Raw genomic sequence first — 22,190 nt, 5'->3', positions numbered from 1 at the left:
GCTTCAGCAATACATGAACCATGAACTTCCAGATGTTCAAGCTGGTTTTAGAAAAGACAGAGGAACCAGAGATCAAATTGCCAACATCTGCTGGATCATGGAAAAAGCAAGAGAGTTCCAGAAAAACATCTATTTCTGCTTTATTGACTATGTCATAGCTTTTGACTGTGTGGATCACAATAAACTGTGGAAAATTCTGAAAGAGATGGGAATACCAGACCACCTGACCTGCCTCTTGAGAAACCTATATGCAGGTCAGGAAGCAACAGTTAGAACTGGACATGGCACAACAGACTGGTTCCAAATAGGAAAAGGAGTACGTCAAGGCTGTATATTGTCACCCTGCTTATTTAACTTATATTCAGAGTACATCATGAGAAATGCTGGGCTGGAAGACACACAAGGTGGAATCAAGATTGCTGGGAGAAATTGCTGGGGTCCAGCCCCGGTGGATCCAGGGAATTCGAAGCGGGGACGGCGTCGGCAAGGATCAGGAAACAACTGCTTAATTAAACGTTAATTAAGTATAGAAAGAGTAATAGAATAAGGATAGCTCAGTAGGAAAATTCCATGAAGAAAAGAGGCTGAAATAAGGATAGCTCAGTGAGGAAATTCAGTGGAGACAAGAGGCTGAATAATTCAGCCAGAAGGTGAGAGAAAGAACGACATGGGGAGACCAAGTTTCGGTGAACAAGGCCCGCACTTTATTTTCCAAAGTAGTTTTTATACCTTAAGTTATGCATAGAGGATAATGGGGGAGGGGGTAGAGTCATGCAGCAAGCCAGGCTTTCTTCCTGCAAACTTATCATATGCAAAAGCTTAGGTGATTTGCATCATCTTCTGGCCCGGAGGCCTGTTAACATTTTAAGACCCTTTCTTCAGAAAACTTATTTTTCTCTAAAGGTGCTTGGTCAGGAGCCACCCTCCAAAAGCATTAGATAAAGTTGCATTCCTACAGAGCAAAGGTGTGGTGGGCTATAACAAGAAAAAGAATTAACTCAAGGGTCCCAGGTTACAAACATTAAAGCTACTACTTACACCAATTATATTAATCAATATACTGCCAGGGACACAGCAGGTAAGGGATATGGAAACTTAGCAGCAAACATTGGCCCAACAAGTGAAAAACCCTTCACCAATACAATTTCTAATCAATCTTTTAACTGCTCAAAGGAATCTATATTTAGACAGTTTAGAACATCTCCCTCCTCTCACAGTTGGGAGGCTCTGAACAATCACATGTGGCCGGAAAAACCTATTCAGGCAGGCTAGAGGATTTCCAAAGGAGTTTGTAGGTTGAAACACTGTCACACTCAGGAATTATTAACTGGAGCTGTAAGCTAACTCTTTTTTCAGAGAGATAGTGGGGGACAGCCCCCCGTAAAGTCAGAGGTGTAGGTGAAAGCACAAAGCAGAAAGTAGGCAGACTCTGGTTTGGGGGGTAGATGTTCGAGAATTTCCAGGGGGACTCCTGAGGCTCGATCCCGCCTTTGCGTATGCCGAGCCTCCTTCCTCATGACCTTTGTCATGGGTGGAGCTCCTCACGCTGGCTCCCGGCAGTGATAGGATTCTAGTTGAGCTATTCCAGATCCTGAAAGATGATGCTGTGGAAAGTGCTGCACTCAATATGCAATATGCACTCAATATGCAATATGCCGGCTCCCGGCAAGAAATAACCTCAGATATGCAGATGACACCACCCTTATGGCAGAAAGTGAAGAGGAACTCAAAAGCCTCTTGATTAATGTGAAAGAGGAGAGTGAAAAAGGTGGCTTAAAGCTCAACATTCAGAAAACTAAGATCATGGCATCTGGTCCCATCACTTCATGGCAAATAGATGGGGAAACAGTGGAAACAGTGTTAGACTTTATTTTGGGGGGCTCCAAAACCACTGCAGATGGTGATTGCAGCCATGAAATTAAAAGACGCTTACTCCTTGGAAGGAAAGTTATGACCAACCTAGATAGTATATTCAGAAGCAGAGACATTACTTTGCCAACAAAGATTTGTCTAGTCAAGGCTATGATTTTTCCTGTGGTCATGTATGAATGTGAGAGTTGGACTGTGAAGAAGGCTCAGCACCAAAGAATTGATGCTTTTGGACTGTGGTGTTGGAGAAGACTCTTGAGAGTCCCTTGGACTGCAAGGAGATCCAACCAGTCCACGGTCTTTTTTTTCTGTTAGCCTCCTCCTCTATATTATTGAACACCTTGAAGGCTACTTCTAGAAGGTCTCTTTGGGGGTCTCAGGGCCCCTTTTCTAGTTGTTGAAGCTTGTGTCTGATGTCAGGGGCAGACTGGCTGATGAATTGAACATGAAGGTAGAGTAACCCAGCAGGGGTGATGATATCTACGTTGGTATACTTCTGGACTGCCTCTGTGAGGCGTGCCAAGAGTAAGGCTGGATTTTCATCTGCCCCTTGGGTGATTTCCCTGACTTTATCATAATTGACATGGATATGAGTATTTTTCTGTTCTAGAATGCAGGTAATCATATGATTGAGTCTCCTGATACCTGGGTCACCAAGCTGGTAAGTCCAGTGAGGATCTAACTGAGGCACCACCTCATCAGCAACTGGGCTATCCTGGTCTTGGTTATGTAAATGATCAGCATGGGCTTTCGCTGCTTGCCAGATATGGTCTTCTTCATCTGGGGTGAGAGTGGCATTTAGGATATAATAGACGTCACTCCACGCGAGGTTATAGGCCTGGGAGAGTCTCAGGAATTCTTTTCTGTATCTGGTAGGATTTTCAGAAAATGATCCTAACTTTTCTTCTATTTTGCTCATGTCTGACAATGAAAATGGCACATGGACTTGGGTGGGGCCCTCTGGTCCTGCCACCTCTCTCAGAGGAAACACGTGTTGGGTACATGACCTGTGTGGCAGTGGGGGAGGGAAGGGGGAAGGGGGAGTCGGGGAGATGGGGTAGTGGGGTCGAGGGGGAGTCAGGAGAGGTTTTGGGGTCAGTAGGTGAGTTGGATGAGGGGGAAGGAGAGGGTTGGTGGGGTGGTGGGTAGGGAGGGGGCTCGTCCGTGGGGTCAAACTCCAGGGGCGTGGAAGGTCAAGGTCAGCTGTTAGTTGAGGAAGAAGAGCCCTTTTGCTTGGGAGGCAAGGTGCATAGAAGGACCTCGTGGGTGGAGCAGGCCTTGCATAGGGAGGGCCTGCTCCAAAGGGCCCAAAAGGCTTGGGCATATGGGGCCTCCAACCACTTGCCATTCCATTTAAGGAAGTCGGTGAGATTTTGAAGAATGTTAAAGTCAAATGTGCCAACTTCAGGCCAGCAATCTTGATTGTCAAATTGGTATTGAGGCCAGATCTGTATACAGAGTTGTTTTAAGTGGTTAGCTTTGAGTTCAGTGAGTAAGAGCGATTTGAGATTTTTGAGAACACAGGCCAGAGGGGAATCTTTTGGGACAGATTGGCCAGACCCCATAATTGAAAGGCAAGCAGAGGCTCCTATTGGAGCCTATTGAAGGCAAGCAAGGGTCCTATTCGTAGTCGCAGTAGGAGTTATGAGAAGGGAGCTCTGTGCTAGATGGAGCGTCCCCCACCGTCACCTACAGAGTGGCCCTAGGCTGGGGGTTCCCGGCACCCTGAGAGGATTGAGTTCTAGGCGCCTCTAGAGCACTGTCCAGATCTTACCTTAATCTAGGGGCCTGCTTGAGAGGAGTGTTGCATGTAGAGTGGTTGAATGGCAAGAGTTCCCTATTCCAGAGGTCGTCAGAGAGAGAGGAAGTGGGTAGAGCCAAGGCCTGGGGGTACTCGAAGCACCAATAAAGCCTTAGCACAAGGCTTGTACTGCTCACGAAGGCACTAGCGTCCCCAAGGGGAACTTACAAGCCCCAGCAGAAAGTGAACTTTCTGGGGTGTTCATGCTCCCAGACTCCTGGAAAAGGGAAAACAATGAGAGGGAGGGAGAGTGAGAGAGAGAGAGAGAGAGAGAGTGAGACGAGCGCTTCGCCCTCTCCGGGGTTCTGCACCAAGAATATAAGGTATAGTTTCCCCCGAGGCAGAAAAGGAGAGATGACCTCAACGGAAGTAGGTTACCTTTATTCAGGCGAGGGGCAACAGTCGGCCTAACAGCCAGGCTGAGCCCAAGAGGGATCAGGGAGGCTTCATATTTAAAGGGAGATTTGTGGAAGCCATAAGGGAAACGTTAGTCAGGCGGGATGTTTTGGGTATTCTTTAGTTGAGATGGCATTTGTAGTTGGGCAGGGGGTGATAAGTCTTCTGGGCAGGGAGTGATAAGTATCTGGCAGGTGTATGGGGTGGAAGGTTTCTGGACACGGAGTGATAAGTCCCAGATAGATACAACCGGCCTGGAGCATCAGGTCAGGGCGGGACCTAAAGTTCGGTTTTGTTTTCTCTGAAGTTAGATAATTCAGCAAGAGCCTTTGAGATTGTAGTTTTCTTTTCTAGGCCCCAAAACTCCTTTAACTCTGGTTATCTCCCTTAGGCAGATCATTATGTATATTACTACACTAACAAGAAGTAGCAAATTAAAGAAGTAGATTCATTATAAATTCAGAATTAACCCTTTCAGTTTACAGGATCATGAGAGGGAGACCACAATACTGGTGAAAGTCCTCCCAGATTTGAAACATCAGCAGAGTTTCTAGCAAAATCTCTTCTGCCCTGGCTTGCTTGTATTTTTCACAGATATTTAAAGATAGGAGAATAGCTCTCTCAGTTCAGTTCAATTCAGTTGCTCATTCGTGTCCAACTCTTTGCGACCCCATGAATCGCAGCACGCCAGGCCTCCCTGTCCATCACCAACTCCCGGAGTAAACCCAGACTCACGTCCATCGAATCAGTGATGCCATCCAGCCATCTCATCCTCTGTCGTCCCCTTCTCCTCCTGCCCCCAATCCCTCCCAGCATCAGAGTCTTTTCCAATGAGTCAACTCTTCGCATGAGCTGGCCAAAGTACTGGAGTTTCAGCTTTAGCATCATTCCTTCCAAAGAAATCCCAGGGCTGATCTCCTTCAGAATGGACTGGTTGCATCTCCTTGCAGTCCAAGGGACTCTCAAGAGTCTTCTCCAACACCGCAGTTCAAAGGCATCAATTCTTCGGCGCTCAGCCTTCTTCACAGTCCAACTCTCACATCCATACATGACCACAGGAAAAACCATAGCTTTGACTAGATGAACCTTTGTTGGCAAAGTAATGTCTCTGCTTTTGAATATGCTATCTAGGTTGGTCATAACTTTCCTTCCAAGGAGTAAGCGTCTTTTAATTTCATGGCTGCAGTCACCATCTGCAATGATTTTGGAGCCCAAAAAATAAAGTCTGACACTGTTTCCACTGTTTCCCCATCTATTTGCCATGAAGTGATGGGACTGGATGCCATGATCTTCGTTTTCTGAATGTTGAGCTTTAAGCCAACTTTTTCACTCTCCACTTTCACTTTAATCAAGAGGCTTTTGAGTTCCTCTTCACCTTCTGCCATAAGGGTGGTGTCATCTGCATGTCTGAGGTTATTGATATTTCTCCCAGCAATCTTGATTCCAGCTTGTGTTTCTTCCAGTCCAGCGTTTCCCATGATGTACTCTGCATATAAGTTAAATAAGCAGGGTGACAATATACAGCCTTGACGTACTCCTTTTCCTATTTGGAACCAGTCTGTTGTGCCATGTCCAGTTCTAACTGTTGCTTCCTGACCTGCATATAGGTTTCTCAAGAGGCAGGTCAGGTGGTCTGGTATTCCCATCTCTTTCAGAATTTTCCACAGTTTATTGTGATCCACACAGTCAAAGGCTTTGGCATAGTCAATAAAGCAGAAATAGATGTTTTTCTGGAACTCTCTTGCTTTTTCCATGATCCAGTGGATATTGGCAATTTGATCTCTGGTTCTTCTGCCTTTTCTAAAACCAGCTTGAACATCTGGAAGTTCATGGTTCATGTATTGCTGAAGCCTGGTTTGGAGAATTTTGAGCATTATTTTACTAGTGTGTGAGATGAGTGCAATTGTGTGGTACTTTGAGCATTCTTTGGCATTGCCTTTCTTTGGGATTGGAATGAAAACTGACCTTTTCCAGTCCTGTGGCCATTCCTGAGTTTTCCAAATTTGCTGGCATATTGAGTGCAGCACTTTCACAGCATCATCTTTCAGGATTTGAAATAGCTCCACTGGAATTCCATCACCTCACTAGCTTTGTTCGTAGTGATGCTTTCTAAGGACCACTTGACTTCACATTCCAGCGTGCCCCAAATTCCATTCACCCAGATTCTCTGGGTCTCAGATGTAATGCAAGCTTTCAGCAATATGACCTTTGAGACTTAATCCCTTTAGTCACAAAATCTTCTTTCTAGAATTTTCTCTGGGTATTTGGGCCTGAGACAGTGCATCTATCATCAACATACAATCTTCATTGTCAATGGATTGAGATTCTCCCTGCCAAAATAGGATCTGCATTTGTCTCTGCAGTCTTCCCTCCAAACTACAATCCTTGCCAATCTCCAGTTGAACCCAGAGCCCTCTCCCCAATACCCATGCATCAGGGCGAGCCTGATGAAGCCCTTGCGGTTCTGCAGCACCAGCTTGTAGGCTCCAGGCGTGGCATTCAGTGACTCCTAGACGCCTCCAACAACAATGGACAGCAGGTTGCTGCCTCCTTTCCTGCTCAGGATGTGAGCAGTGCTCTCCTTGTCTGATGAGACCAGCCCTGGGGAGAGAGGAAGGTGGTCACCTGCAGAGTGAAGGCGGCAAGCACGGTTCAGGACTATGTTGCCTGGGCTCTACCCGACTCTGCCAACAGGGAACTCCCTTTTCCCAATTCTCCCACCAAGCACATCACTAAGCACAGACCTGTGGGAAATGCTTCTTTGGGTCTCATCTCCTTGTCTACTACACATTCACTTGAAAGAAGTACAGAACAGTTGGCCACCTTCCTTAAAACCCTTCCTCATGGGACGGGAGATGAGACCCGGGACCTGCCCAGCTCTGCAGCCTCGGCCGGTGGCCGCTGCCCGGCACTGGGCTCTCGGCGCTGCAAGGCGGAGAGGCCGGGTCTGGAGCCGCCTGCGCAGCCCTGGTCGCGGCCTGCGGTCCCTGCTGCGCGACCGGGGGCGGGGCCGGCTGCAGGGAAGGCCCAGGTGTCGGGGGAAGCCTGCCGGCTGGGCCGACCGACACAGGCTGGGGCTAGGTCAGCAGCGACGGGGGCCAGCCCCCCGCGTGACCAGCTGCAGTCACGCTGTGCTTAATCACACTCAGTCTTTGCTCCAGGCTGGCCGTGCTCACCATTCTCCCAGCCGGTGACCCCGGGGGATTTCTTTTATAGTGGCTTTTTCTCTGAAATGCCAAAGCCACCCGATTATTCAGAACTGAGTGACTGTTTAATGCTTGCCGTGGGAACAGGAAGATTTTCGGGACCACTGCACAGAGCATGGAGAATGATGAATTTCCGTCAGCGGATGGGATGGATCGGAGTGGGACTGTATCTATTAGCAAGTGCAGCAGCATTTTACTACGTTTTTGAAATCAATGAGACTTACAACAGGCTGGCCTTGGAACACATTCAACAGCACCCAGAGGAGCCCCTTGAAGGAACCACGTGGACACACTCCTTGAAAACTCGGTTGCTCTCCCTGCCTTTTTGGTTCTGGACAGTTGTTTTTCTGATACCTTACTTACAGATGTTTTTATTCCTTTACTCTTGTACAAGCCCAAAACGGTGGGCTACTGTATTATTCCCATATGCTTGGCAGTTATATGCAATCGCCACCAAGCATTTGTCAAGGGGTCTAATCAGATCAGCAGACTACAACTGATTAACACATAAAATCCGTCATCATTTTTTCCTTACAAGTACAAAACTGCCAGTATGATATGGAGCCTGATCACAAGACCGCAGTTGCTTCACAGATCTCAGGAAGTTGTGGTGGGGTAGAAGCTTTTTAAAGAATGTGGCTAGGGGGCTAACTTTATCTGAATAATGAGTTTTTAGGTAAAGACTGAGAATCAGTACTCCAAAATCATGTGGATGACTTCAGATTTTGGAAGTAAAATTTTATCTGTTATTTGCATTCCTTAGAAACTTGAATAAGTACCTGGACTCATATTTTTATTTTACTGTGCAACATAGTGATAATTCAGAAAATTTTCCTTTGGGGAAAAATGAATATGAACATTTCCATTGTGTTTAATGTAAAAAGGTCCAAACATGGTCATAAAATTTAAATTTTATACAATTACTTGGCTTGCTTTAAAATTCTTCAAACTAAAACACCAGTTCATCCCATTGTAGCTAAGGCACTATGCTCGTTTGCTATCAGCTTGTGAGAAATTGGTATGAAATTATTGAGGCGATGGGTGTCTTGAGAAGCAAAATGTGATCTTCCTTTTGGTAATGCTACGGGTGCTGTTCCTTAGCTAGAATTATTAATGCAATAAAAAAAAAAAAAACTACTTGGGAAAAGACTAAATGGTTGAAAGCTGAGCAATCTAACACATAGAAAATGGAAACAAGGTGTTCAATGAAAGTAGTCCAATCCCTGTCAGATGTGTGCTATCTAAACGATGCTCTCAAGTCACCATCCCTCTGATTTTCTTTTCTGCCTAAAGTCTAGTCTTCAGGCAATAGGTTAACTGCATGGAGATGTGATCCCTGTACCGCCTCTTGTATTTGTACTCACTACCTCATGTCTGGTAACAACACAAATAACTGAAAAATGGAAAGCTAGATTTTAGGAATTTTTTTTTTCTGGTTGAGATCAAGATATATTTTTATAGTTATGTCATCAATACCAGAGAAATGTTTTACACTGATTTCTAATAAGAATTGTAACATTTTTTGGTGCTTCTCTTGGGCTCTATTCTAAGAGCTTTAACATGAATCAACTCATGTAGTCCTCCAACAGCCCTATGAGATAACAGTTATTATTATCCAGATTTTACAGATAAGGACAATGAGCAGAAGTTCTGTAACTTGCTGAAGGTCACATAGCCAAGAAGCAAAGCCAGAGCCTAACCCGGCATCTGATGCCTTTATTCCTAATCCCTGAGCTGTAGGGCTTCTCACAGATGACAGATGTTTCAGCACTGGGTACTGTCTGCCTAACCATGCTAATAAATGGAAAAGAACTGAAGAAAGGTTTTTCTCTTTGTATGAGCTACTGAAAATCAAAGTCTTCAAGCAGCTTTAAGTCAGGTTTGACCAGAATGGAAGGCTGGGCATTCCATAGGAAGCTTTTACTTGAAAGATAAAGCAGGTGTCCTTGGCACAATCAGATTCTTCTCCAGTAGTCTCATTTCTGTCCTTTACTACTTCCAAAGGTCTAGTTACTGAAATGTTTTTTTGCTACAAGACACTGATACACTGAGTCTTCAAATTAAATAACAGTTTGAAATACATGTTTTTGCAAGGGACAGGTAACCAAATCACTTGCATCTTTTGAGTACTTACTAAAAGTATGCATGGCTGCAGGCAGATTCCTGAGATATACAGATTCATACTGCATGAGAGTTCTATAATGCAAGTATGTGTTGGGACTAGTACCACCACCTTACAGAAGAGGAAAATGAGGAAGCCTGAGGCACACAGAATTAATAACTTGCTGTTGGTCACACCGCTAGTGGAAGAGCCAGGATTTGAACCCAGGATATCTGGCTTCAGATCTCCAGCTATATCATTCTACTATACTGTTTATCAAAAAAAGGACATAATTTAAGAAAAGTCATTGCACAGTTTCTTGTTTTATTTATTTGATTTGTCCTGAGGCAGTGCTAGTTTGGAAATCGTTTAAGAACATTATTTCCATCACTTTTTGTTTTACAAATGATGTAATGAAAGGTTTGTGAGTTTGCTATTTGTCTTGTAAAGTAGTAATTCCGTATTTTATTGAGGGAGACTTTCTTAGACTTAAAATTCTAGTAAACTCTCCCACATACTGCAACTAGAGAGTAGCCCGTTTGCTGCAACTAGAAAAAAGTCCATGCAGCAGCTGAAGACCCTGCACAGCCAAAAATAAAGAAATAAAGTCATTAAAAAAAAACACCACCACTACAGTTTTAAAGGGAAAAATGTGATTCCCTTAGAATTTGATTCTACTTCAAACAAAGCTTTCATAATTAAAAAGCTTTTCTTTGGGGAAGTGGAATCATCAGATAAAGTGCTCTGAAGTGACAGCACCCAGAGAATAATCAAACCTGCATGTTTGTTTACCATGAGTTGTGTTATAGTCTTTGTTAAAATTATCTACTGTTGATTTCCTTCTTGATGGATTTAATGTTCTCAATCTCTGTAAAACACTGGCAGAAAAGGTTACCACAATACCACATGTCTCGTTTTTGCATCAAATAAGTGCCATACTTTATAAGTTCTCCAATATGTTTATAATGTTCTACATAATTCTAGACCATGGTTGGGAATCATCATGCATTGATATTTTTGTTTTGATCTAAGGCAGTGAGTGGGTCTTGAACTCTGTCTGAATATTATAATCACTTAAGGAAATAAAAAAACTGCAAAACTCATATAAACAATGCCAGGGTCCCTTCCCAGCTATCAATCCCTGGGAGAGGGGCCAAGGCAATCATGTTTTGAGAGCTCTTCAAGCAAGTCTGTTAGGGTTGAGAGTCACTGGGCTGGAGTGTTGTTATTTTTTTCTTTCTTTTGGGCCAGGGGTTTTCATGCACCATGAAGCCTCAACTGTTAGTCACTGAGAGCTCTCTCTGGAACAGCGTTAATAAACATTTCATGGTAGGCTCACGCCAAAAAAAAACAAAAACAAAAAAAACCCTTCCTCATGCCTTCAGCCCTCATCATCCTAGGATAGAAAGAGTGGCAGGGGCATGTCACCCCCTGACATGCTGTAATCCCTGTAGACAGGGGCCCAGAAACCCCAGTGCAGCAGCATCAGATGCGAGCAGAAGCCCGTGCCCTCCATGCACAGGTTGGTAAAAGTTCCAGTGGCAAGGACCCCATGAGAGTGGAAGCCAGCGAGGTAGTTCCAGGAGGGATCCAGGTTGGCGGTCTAGACCAGCTGAAGAGCAACCTGGTGAATCAGGGCCGCACCTTGTTCCACTGCTGGTCCACCTGCTGATTTTCTGTACGGACCTCTTCTGTGTCCCCTGAGCCCAAGTGCTATAAACCCCCATGTGAGTGTCCTGAGATTAGATACAGCCTATCTGGGGAGCCTAGTCCCCATTGCAGGCCGGGAGCAAAGGAGATGCTCTGGGAGACCGTAGAACAGAGGGAGAGAACAGACCCATGAATGGATGAAGCTGATACAGCCCACCAGGGAAGGAAGGCCCCCTGCCCAAGGCAGAGGTGAGACTCCTGGGAGGGTGACAGGGACCCAAGCCCCTGTCCTACATGAAACCCTGTCCCAGGCAGAGCCCATCCAGAATGAAGGAGCCACTTCAGGAGGGAGTGAGCATCTCTCCAAGGACTGTGACAGCTGGAGTTCTGTCCTGGGTGGAGGGCTGGACCCTTGAGTCACTATGACTCAGTGTAAGAGACCCCAGGGTGCTGAAGGTAGGGCTGGGAGGAGGGGCATGAAGTCTCTAGTGGTGCCCACAGGTGTGGGTGGAGAAGGGCCAGGGAGCTGTCATACCAAGTCTGTAGGACTTCCTGATACCAGGTCACAGCCTGCCCACAGCACTTCACACCTGCTCAGGCCTTGGTCTGTGGAGACATTGCTGCTCCGGGATAATGATATCTTACACAGAAACCCAGCTCCTGGACTGATCTTCAGCATGAGGGGGAAGAAGTTGTACTTGGGGATATCCTGATTTTCCACCATCAGCTCTTAGGAAGCCCATAGGGTGCATTTGGAAAACTCCAGTGCTCAGAAGTAAGTCTCCTACTTTTGCTAGAAACTCTACCACTAGGCAGTGGCTCATAGAGTCACAGTGCAAATGCTTTTAATGTGGAGTAAACCCAGCAGAGTTGTTAGGAAAAGGAATGTTGCTTGCCTGCCTTCAAGCTAGCAGCCACTGTAGCTGCTGCTGACAATGGGCCTTGAACTCAAGAAGGTTACAATGAGCCCAGCTTTTTATCTCCCCATATGTAGAAAAACATGAAAATCATTAATTGGAGACGTCTACTTTTTGCCTGGCAATAATCTTTGGATGTCTGACTACATGTTTTTGTTTTTTTCCCCCCTCAAAAACCCTAAGTCCTGACTCCTCCCATTTTACCTTATAGAACACCTTCTCAGAGATTCCTGAGAGGCTATCTCCCGCCTACAGTACTCAGCAATGTGTCAGAACAAAACCCCTGACAGCTTTTAGGTTGTGCACTTGTTTTCAGTAGACAGCAGAGACTCCCTGGCCCCCTATTCACTGCCATCCTAAGAATCCTGCAAGGCCTGTAAGGGCTCTGTAAAGGTTTGTGGATGTCTTGGAAGTTCTCGTGGGAGGTGACAAGAATCCAGAATCTGCGCGCCACAGTGCCCCCTGCAGGCCTCAGTCCAGGACTGCTGCTGCTGCTAGGTCACTTAAGTCGTGTCCGACTCTGTGCGACCCCATAGATGGCAGCCCAGCAGGCTCCCCCGTCCCTGGGATTCCCCAGGCAAGAACACTGGAGTGGGACAGTCCAGGACAGGGGAGTCAAAGTGCATGTCATCATTCTCTCTGCTGGCCACACAGGGGGACTGCCCACCCTCTGCAGGTGTTGATGCCACAGGACTGCAGTGAAAGTGAAAACAAAATCGCTCAGTCCTATGGACGCTTTGCAACCTCATGGACCATACAGAACATGGAATCGTCCAGGTCAGAACACTGTAGCGGGTAGTGGCTCCCTTCTCCAGGGGATCTTCCCAACCCAGGGATCAAACCCAGGTCTCCCACATCGCAGGCAGATTCTTTACCAGTCGAGTCCCCGAGGAAACCCACAATTCTGAACTCTGTGCAGGTGAAATTTCTGCAAATAAAGCTCGGTTTCCCACAATTTCAACAGTGCCTTATTTGAGAAATCCTCTCAGAAGCACAGACAGGCTCAGAATGATTTTTCTGCCAGATGTGCAATCGACAGCCCCTCCAGGTGTGAAAGGAGAGCCAGATGCTGTCCTTAGAAGTCCCCAGAATGACCTGATCTCTCGTGGAATCCACACAATGCAATGATGTATGTGGCAGCATTTCCAGTTTACACATGAAGAAACAGCATGTGTAACTCACCCAAGGTCCTACAGCTGCTGTATTGCAGACCCTGTATTAGAACCTATGATGTCCACTCCTAGAGGTGTCACTGTATACATTCTTCTCTCCTGTGTCCAGAGAGGGCCACCTGTCCCTGCCTGGCACCTCTTTGTGTCCTAACTGCCTTCCTCTTCCTGTCCCCACTAGAAAACTTACCATCACAGATGCTTACATCAAAGGATTTAGTCTGTCTGGGATTCAGTAATGGACAAAGGTCAGTTCATTCAAATTCAAGGGCCGGCATCCCTAAGGACTTATCCTTGGGTCCAGGGTCAAGTGTACAAAATGCACATAAGGTACCATGAGTCAGTGATCAGAGATTAAGAGATAGGTAGAAGAGGAGGAATCGGACTGTTTAGCAGATCCCTGGGGAAACTGAGATTCAGAATGAGCAAAGTTCTGTCTAAGGACACACAGCATATCAAAGTTGGGGCAGGATACATCCTGAGAGCTCTCTGTTCTGATTCTAACCTCAGAGCTAATGCACACACTTTAAAATCAATAGAAGACCCTGCTCTATGTCCTTGATCACACTTTCTTTCCTTTTAGGGTACCAGTATCTTCATCTGATGAAGTGTCAGCTAGATGCTTTCAGAAAATTTTGTTTTCATTGCAGATTCCTTCACCCCACTGTAAAATCTGTAAATTCCTTAAAGATTTACATCTGGAAGATACATAACTTTGCTGCACTTCATGGCCTACTGGGTTCCTCAAATCCTGATTTTTTTCATCAAGTCTTCATAGTGGCCTCACCTCACTGAAGTTGGAGAACTGTAGCCAGACAGATGCTGACTCTTCCACTGGCCACAGAGTGGTGGAAACCTGCCTCCTGCCTCCCCGGCCAATATTTTGCTCACTGCACACAGGGTCACACTTCTCCATGGACTCATGGGGACGATGGTCCTGACCACTCCCTAGCCAGCCCCATACTCACTAAGATGGGGAAATAGTCCTTCGTGCACTACCATACAGCCCAGCATTTTATGAAAGCACTCTGCCTGCCCCCCTGCCGTGGTGTGTCTCAATCCAGGTACCACCAGATCACATACAGGATACTGATCCTCCAGAATCTTGTGAACAGGAGGCCAGTGAAGACTATGTAGCAGATAATGTCTGGGAAGGGAAGCAGAAACCTTCAGTGGTAAGAGGTATGAAGGAACGAGCTATCCTCATCTACCCAGCATTAGCAGCACTGTTCAGTCCAACCCTCACCCCTGAAGGATGATATCAGCTTCCCAAGGCTTCAAGAAGGAGCAAATGCAGTCAACACCACCAGTGTCACATTGAGAGCCTGGATTTGAAACCAGTTGGCCTAATTTCAAACTCGCATTTTCCCACAGCACCAGATTGCTTACTCACTTGCGTCTTCCCCATCCACCTCCCTCTCTGTCTGTATTCACCAGGTGCTCAATAAATGCCTGACGGAGGTGTAACAGGATGAACTCTTTCTGGTATCCATTCTTTAGAACCCCAGAGAAAAGGCGTTCTTTCTACCCAGCCCACTTCCTGTCTACCTTCACCTCAACATAGATAAATCCCACCACATTCCCCCTTTAGTTAAAGTCCCCCATGACTTCGCATAACTTTGAGGCTCAGCTCAAGCAGCTCAGCCTGAGCTCAAGCTCCCCACTGGTGGCCCAAACCCTCTCTTGTTCCAGTCTCACTCATCACATGCACCTCATGTTCCAGCTACACTAAGCTGCTCAGTTGATACAACTCCCAGGTTCTTTAGTTTTGCTGAGCTCTTTCCTTTGCTGCCAGGCCCTGTCCTGCTGAAGGAAGGAGGGAGGAAGAGGACAACTCATGCCTGGCCTGTTCGTCAGGACTGCAGCAGAGCTAGAGACAGCCCCAGTGAGCAATTCCTCCCAGACTTATAATTCTGAGTCCCTTTCACAGACTAATCCCTGCTTTGACTCTGGGTCAGGTGGTCTGTGGGTCTGTCTTTAATCTCATACCAATGGAGCCTCACTGCTAGAGAATACTGTGTTCTCTCCATTCCATTCCCTCCATTCAACACCCTGTTCTTATGCTCTTAAAGTTCATCCTCCACCTGTAGTCTATTTGAAAGTAGGGTAAACCGGACCTGTCATTCATAGCCTACTTCCTGGAGAAGGGGACTTTCGACCCAGTCTGAATAGTGCATGTATGGGTGTTAAGTTGCTTCAGTTGTGTCTGACTCTGCAACCCTTTGGGCTATAGCCAGCCAGGCTCTTCTGTCCATGGGATTCTCCAGGCAAGAATACTGGAATGAGTTGCCCTGCCCTCCTCCAGGGGATCTTCCCAACCCAGGGATTGAACCCACATCTCCTATGGCTCCTGCATTACAGGCAGATTCTTTTGATGTTTAACTACATATTTTTGTTTTTTCCCCCCTCAAAAACCTGTAAATCCTGACTCCTCCCGTTTACCTTCTAGAACACTTCCTCAGAGATTCCTGAGAGGCTATCTCCTGCCTACAGTACTCAGTACTCAGTAGCTGAGCTACTGGGGAACCCCCATCTGAATAGTAAAATGCATAAGCCAAAGTAGATTAGGGTTCACAAAGGCTGTTTCTACAGAGCACATACAACATGCCAGGTGCTGGTGATACAGCCGTGAACAACAGACAGGAAGCCCTGCCCTCGTGGTGTTGAATTCAGTGTTGTGTTTGGAGCACTGTGTTTTGTCATTTCAATTTTTATGGTGGTAAAATATCTTCAGCAAAATACTTGTTATTGAAATGACTGGTATTTTATTATTGTTTTAAAGTTTTATTAGATTATAAATCATTTACAATGTTGTATTAGTGTTAGGTGTATAGAGAGGTAAATCTGTTATACACATACATATATCCACTCTGGCTTTTTTTTTCTTTTTTAATTCTTTTCCTATATAGACCATTACAGAGCACTGAGTAGAGAGCCCTGTGCTATACAGCAGGTTCTTATTGTCATCTATTGTATATACAATTGTGTTATTTGCCAGTCTAAATCTCTCAATTTATCCTCCCTGAGCCCCTGGTGAACTTCCCTGCTGGTTCAGACGGTAAAGCATCTGCCTACAGTGCGGGAGACCTGGGTTCGATCCCTGGGTCAGGAAGATCCTCTGGAGAAGGAAATGGCAACCCACTTCAGTACTCTTGCCTGGAAAATCCCATGGACAGAGGAGCATAGTAGGCTACAGTCCATGGGGTCGCAAAGAGTCAGACACGACTGAGCAACTTCACTTCACTTTAACCCCTGGTAACTATAAGTTTTTTCCTCTACTTCTGTTTTGTAAATAAGTACATTAGTATACCTTTTTTCGATTGTGCATATAAGTGATATCATGTGATATTTGTCTTTCTTTGACTATCTTCACTCAGTTTGACAATCTCCAGGTCCATTTATGTTACTGAAATGGCATTAATTTGTTTCTTTTTTATGACTGAGTAATATTCCATTATCACAATACCACATCTTCTATATCCATTACTCTAATGGATAGGTAGGTGGCTTCGATGTCCTAGCTATTGTAAATGTGCTGTTATGAACATTGGGGTGTTTGTATCTTTTCAAATTATGGGCTCATGAGAGAGGTCTTATGGAGAACAGTATGGAGATTCCATGTAAGACTAAACTAGAGCAAGCGTAGGACCCAGCAATCCCACTCCTGGGCATATACTCAAAATGATTGTTGAGAGACAATTTGGCAGCATTAAATTAATTCACACTACTTTGTAACTATACCAGCCTGTATCTCAGAACTCTTTTCATCTTCCTAAACTGAACTTCTGTACCCATGAAACAGAAACTCCCATCCAGGTTGAAAGAATAAAACCAAGTTGTTAATAGCAGTTACCTGTAGGGTAGGATTTGGTGGAAGTCTTTCACTTTCAGAACACACATTTTGTTTGGATGTGTTAAAATAGCATGTATTTGTTTTTTAGTTAGAAATAAAGAATTTAAAAATACTGGCATTTCCACTTGATCAGATAGAACTACCCATATTTAAACATCTCCCTCACTCTGGGCTCACCCTTTAACTCCTGTCAACAGGCTAAATCCTAACTCGGGTGTATTTTTCAGTCCCTGAAGAAAGGAAACCCCTTCTTGACCCTCATAACACCAAGAAGAGAAAAAACGTAATATTCCACTTTACTGAAACCCAGAGAAGATATCCAGATTGGATAAACTCATATAGAAAACTCATAGGATGAGTGGTGGCTTCAATTCTACTATCATGTCCAAGTCATGCTCCCAACATTCATTCATTCAACAAACATTTATCACCATCAACTCTTCTAGGAGATGGAGATGCAGATGAGAACAAGACCAGCTATTTGAAAGAAGCTTACCTTCTGCATGGGTTTGTGAATTATAGAGAAGAGGAAAGAAACAGATTAAACAAGTAACCCACTGGAAAGTGTTTCTTTCTGGGATCTGAGTCTTCAGTGACAGGCCAGTCTTCCGTGACCTTCCGGCCACTTCTTCATCCCTCCCTAATCACCTTCTCTGTGCCCAGCATGAACCAGGTGCTCACTACATTCGCAGTGTTTACAGGCCCCCTGGAAACGCTTACTTTCATGCCAGCCTGTGCATTCTGCCCTGTAGACTCATCTCCTAATATCACTGGAGAAGAGCCCCTTCTCTCCACCCACTGCCAGTCTCACTTGACCAGAAGTAAGTAATCCTTTTTGAATTGTAAATATTTCAGACATATGGGCTCAAGAGGCAACTTGGAGTATATTGTATAGGCACAACATTATTTAAAATGCAAGCATTTAAAATGTAAAAACCATTCTTTGCTCACGGGCTGAACAAGTACAGAAACAATCAGGGGGCTGGTTTTGGACTCACGTCCATCGACATGTTGACCCCCTTTGTAGATTGTGATCTTGTAATCGAGCAGGACCTATACAGCCCTCCTGGAAGATCCCTCATGTCCTCTGTCTACCTCTTATTTGTTGAAAATTAATTTTCTAAGCCTTCTCCAAATTTTGAAAATAAAATTATTAAGAGAAATCATAAACACAGAAAGAAAGGAAAACAGTCAAGCAAGAAAAAGAAGTAAGAGTTTAACAATTCCACAAATTCAAAGACTTTTAGTTTGTTCCTGAGAGCTGAAAATAATATTGAGAGTCATCTTTGAGAGGTTTTGTAGATACTGAACTCCCAGTAGGTGGAGGAAGTTGCTTACCAACCCATAGACCTCAGACAAGGGGAAACCAGAAGGTTGATGATGGTGGCTCCAAGTTACCTCACCACCAAGTAATCAGACGATTGTCTAGGAGTTGGTCATGTATCCAGCATCTCTACCTCACGCAGTCTCTAGACACCAATCCCTGGTAATCAAAGGGGTTTCAGGCATTTTGAGCCTTAGTTCCCTGAACTCCTTCCTTTGCCCCTGCAATAAAGCCTGCAGTTTTGTTTAACCACAACCCAGGGTCAGTAGAGGGATTTTACTGTGTTCCCACAAGCACCAGTTCAGTTCAGTTCAGTCGCTCAGTCGTGTCCAACTCTTCGCGACCCCATGAATCGCAGCACGCCAGGCCTCCCTGTCCATCACCAACTCCCAGAATTCACTTAGACTCACGTCCATCGAGTCGGTGATGCCATCCAGCCATCTCATCCTCTGTCGTCCCCTTCTCCTCCTGCCCCCAATCCCTCACAGCATCAGAGTCTTTTCCAATGAGCCAACTCTTCGCATGAGCTGGCCAAAGTACTGGAGTTTCAGCTTTAGCATCATTCCTTCCAAAGAAATCCCAGGGCTGATCTCCTTCAGAATGGACTGGTTGCATCTCCTTGCAGTCCAAGGGACTCTCAGGAGTCTTCTCCAACACCACAGTTCAAAAGCATCAATTTTTCGGTGCTCAGCCTTCTTCACAGTCCAACTCTCACATCCACACATGACCACAGGAAAAACCATAGTCTTGACTAGATGAACCTTTGTTGGCAAAGTAATGTCTCTGCTTTTGAATATGCTATCTAGGTTGGTCATAACTTTCCTTCCAAGGAGTAAGCGTCTTTTAATTTCATGGCTGCAGTCACCATCTGCAGTGATTTTAGAGCCCCCCAAAATAAAGTCTGACACTGTTTCCACTGTTTCCCCATCTATTTGCCATGAAGTGATGGGACCAGATGCCATGATCTTCATTTTCTGAATGTTGAGCTTTAAGCCAACTTTTTCACTCTCCACTTTCACTTTCATCAAGAGGCTTTTGAGTTCCTCTTCACTTTCTGCCATAAGGGTGGTGTCATCTGCATATCTGAGGTTATTTCTCCCAGAAATCTTGATTCCAGCTTGTGCGTCTTCCAGCCCAGTGTTTCTCATGATGTACTCTGCATAAAAGTTAAATAAGCAGGGTGACAATATACAGCCTTGACGTATTCCTTTTCCTATTTGGAACCAGTCTGTTGTTCCATGTCCAGTTCCAACTGTTGCTTCCTGACCTGCATACAAATTTCTCAAGAGGCAGGTCAGGTGGTCTGGTATTCCCATCTCTTTCAGAATTTTCCATAGTTTATTGTGATCCACACAGTCAAAGGCTTTGGCATAGTCAATAAAGCAGAAATAGATGTTTTTCTGGAACTCTCTTGCTTTTTCCATGATCCAGCAGATGTTGGCAATTTGATCTCTGGTTCCTCTGCCTTTTCCAAATCCAGCTTGAACACCAGGAACTTCACAGTTCATGTATTGCTGAAGCCTGGTTTGGAGAATTTTGAGCATTACTTTACTAGCACGTGAGATGAGTGCAATTATGCGGTAGTTTTAAGCATCCTTTGGCATTGCCTTTCTTTGGGATTGGAATGAAAATTGACCTTTGCCAGCCCTGTGGCCACTGCTGAGTTTTCCAAATTTGCTGGCATATTGAGTGCAGCACTTTCACAGCATCATCTTTCAGGATTTGAAATAGCGCAACTGGAATTCCATCACCTCCACTAGCTTTGTTCGTAGTGATGCCTTCTAAGGCCCACTTGACTTCACATTCCAGGATGTCTGGCTCTAGGTCAGCGATTACACCATCGTGCTTATCTTGGTCATGAAGATCCTTTTTGTACAGTTCTTCTGTGTATTCTTGCCACCTCTTCTTAATATCTTCTGCTTCTGTTAGGTCCATACCATTTCTGTCCTTTATCGAGCCCATCTTTGCATGAAATGTTCCCTTGGTATCTCTAATTTTCTTGACGAGATCTCTAGTCTTTCCCATTCTGTTGTTTTCCTCTATTTCTTTGCATTGATTGCTGAGGAAGGCTTTCTTATCTCTTCTTGCTATTCTTTGAAACTCTGCATTCAGATGCTTATATCGTTCCTTTTCTCTTTTGCTTTTCGCTTCTCTTCTTTTCACAGCTATTTGTAAGGCCTCCCCAGACAGCCATTTTGCTTTTTTGCATTTCTTTTCCATGGGGATGGTCTTGATCCTTGTCTCCTGTACAATGTCATGAACCTCATTCCATAGTTCATCAGGCACTCTATCTATCAGATCTAGTCCCTTAAATCTATTTCTCCCTTCCACTGTATAATCATAAGGGATTTGATTTAGGTCATACCTGAATGGTCTAGTGATTTTCCCTACTTTCTTCAATTTAAGTCTGAATTTGGGAATAAGGAGTTCATGATCTGAGCCACAGTCAGCTCCTGATCTTGTTTTTATTGATAGTATAGAGCTTCTCCATCTTTGGCTGCAAAGAATATAATCAATCTGATTTTGGTGTTGACCATCTGGTGATGTCCATGTATAGAGTCTTCTCTTGTGTGGTTGGAAGAGGGTGTTTGCTATGACCAGTGCATTTTCTTGGCAAAACTCTTAGTCTTTGCCCTGCTTCATTCTGTATTCCAAGACCAAATTTGCCCATTACTCCAGGTGTTTCTTGACTTCCTACTTTTGCATTCCAGTCCCCTATCATGAAAAGGACATCTTTTTTGGGTGTTAGTTCTAAAAGGTCTTATAGGTCTTCATAGAACCGTTCAACTTCAGCTTCTTCAGAGTTACTGGTTGGGGCATAGACTTGGATTACTGTGATATTGAATGGTTTGCCTTGGAAATGAACAGAGATCATTCTGTCGTTTTTGAGATTGCATCCAAGTACTGTATACCCAAATCTAATTTGCTAACAGCTGCTCCCTGTCATCTGTCTCCCCCAACACCCCAACACAGAAGATCCCTAAATTACAGCTTGTCTCCCATAGATTGGACTTTGTCACTCCTCTGTGCCTGAAGCCCTCCTGGGGATCTCCTTTTCCTTGAGATAAGGGACAAGGTACAAGCTACTGTTCCTGGCATCAGAGGGTCCGGATGCCTTTCCTCAGCTGCCCTTCTTTGAGTTCCAGGCCCAAGGTTTCTTGACTCTCTGTCCTCCTCTAGACACTCCCAGGTCCCAGGTTGGGCTGAGTGGTAATGGACAGTCAGACATCTCCTGTTGGCAAAGTTCCCCCAAGGCCATGTGTGCAAGATGTCCCTCATCCCAGCTGATCCCCAGGCACTGAGCTCAGCATCCTCCTTAGGACCTGTTTCTTTCCCCCATCAATGAACCATGTGCACCCAAAGTGGCAGGTGCCCATGGCCTCCCAAATCCATCTCAGCTTTCCTTACTCAGGGCCAAGTAAGAGAAGATCAACTGCAGGACCGTGAAGGTCTACAGCCTGCATTCCAGTGGCACAAACAAAGGTGCAAACTCCACCATGCTGATTCCTCTGCTTCCTCTGGAGGCTTCTCTGAGCTCTGCTGTGGTCTGAGACACTTGTTGCCAGAGGTTGCTAAGCATTTGTGTGAGCTGGGGTGTTTTTGTGGTGTGTCCAGCCAGCCCTAGAATCTCATTGCACCTACCCTGGCAGAGACCAGTATCCTAGGTGAAAACATTTAACTCACCTGGCCTAGATAAACTTATTACAGAGATAGAGAAGTGCAATGGACTCTTCAGGCAATATGTTATCTACCAGATCACCTTTGTTCAAATCTTGGCAAGGGAAGCAGCAAGTGTAGGGCAATCTTGCCCTCTTCCCAGCTACACAACTACTTGGCTAAGTTATTGTCTCCTTTCACCTGCCATGTTCATGGTTCCCCTTTACAAATAATCAGTACCAGCTCC

At 45.1% G+C, this 22,190-nt stretch overlaps 2 pseudogenes; one reads left to right on the top strand and one right to left on the bottom strand.

Annotated features, from left to right (window-relative positions):
• Positions 1 to 2,547: 2,547 nt before the first annotated feature.
• Positions 2,548 to 21,785, bottom strand: LOC109569031 (2-acylglycerol O-acyltransferase 2-like; annotated as a pseudogene).
• LOC109570009 (lysosomal enzyme trafficking factor pseudogene) lies at positions 7,061 to 8,195 on the top strand (annotated as a pseudogene).
• Positions 21,786 to 22,190: the final 405 nt, after the last annotated feature.

The sequence above is a fragment of the Bos indicus genome, chromosome 15, assembly GCF_029378745.1.
Source record: "Bos indicus isolate NIAB-ARS_2022 breed Sahiwal x Tharparkar chromosome 15, NIAB-ARS_B.indTharparkar_mat_pri_1.0, whole genome shotgun sequence".
In the NCBI taxonomy this organism is placed as follows: Eukaryota; Metazoa; Chordata; class Mammalia; order Artiodactyla; family Bovidae; genus Bos; species Bos indicus.
Note: the sequence above shows the minus strand (reverse complement) of the source record. Positions and strands in the feature narration are given on the sequence as shown.